Here is an 892-nt window from a genome sequence, read left to right as displayed (position 1 = left end):
GAGGAAGCGTGGCAGGGCGCACCATCCTGCCGGTAAGTCCGCGCTTTGCACGTATCAAAGGAATCTGGAATAGGCAGTGGTCGCACAGAAACTGAAGTGAACTGTTTTCGCTCACTGAAACATTGTCAGGAAGGAAAGTTAATTGTCAGCATCATTATATGAAAATAATTTTCGTATCATACAATGAACATGACATTAACTCAATGAAGTGTAAAAAAAGTAATAATTATAATTTCGCAAGCCTTGCTGACTGGAAACAGATTACAACAATCTATAAATGAACGTATTCCTATGAGGCAGGAGAGGAAAGTAAAAGCCAAACCAGTCACCTGCGCGAGGACTGCAGCATCACTACTACCTGTGGCGAGACGCACGATGCAACCCTCGCCTTTTCGAGTAAGACTGCCTTCCTTCCCCCTTTCTCCCCCTCCTCCCTCCACACACTTTTTTCTTCCCCCAAAGACGCGGTGGTTACAGCTCAGATTACCCTTTTGTGGGAAAACACTGTGAAGACATCTGTTCTCGTAACTCTTGTTGTGCCTCAGGAGTTTAGAGTTTCACAAGTATGAGTGTCTTGCTTTGCTCCGGTCAGAGGTTGTAATATTATCAAGCGCTGCATCCCTCCAGTCAATCAATTATGAGTGACAACACTAATCTGCTCTAAGCCCATCAAACAGGAACGATGACGCTAACTTGTGTGGTATTTATTAAGTGACGAGTGGAAGCAATATCGCCATTTTTGTGGGGCGCTTCACCGTTTCCTGCACCTGCTCCCCATTCCGAGGCTCGTCAATAGCGTCTGCAGCAATGAAAGTTCTCAGGGAAGCAGTTTGCCAGGCACATCCACTGCCGTTACCACAGCCATGAACGCGGTGCCGCACATACACGACGA

Source organism: Scylla paramamosain, chromosome 2, assembly GCF_035594125.1.
Source record: "Scylla paramamosain isolate STU-SP2022 chromosome 2, ASM3559412v1, whole genome shotgun sequence".
NCBI lineage: Eukaryota > Metazoa > Arthropoda > Malacostraca > Decapoda > Portunidae > Scylla > Scylla paramamosain.
Note: the sequence above shows the minus strand (reverse complement) of the source record.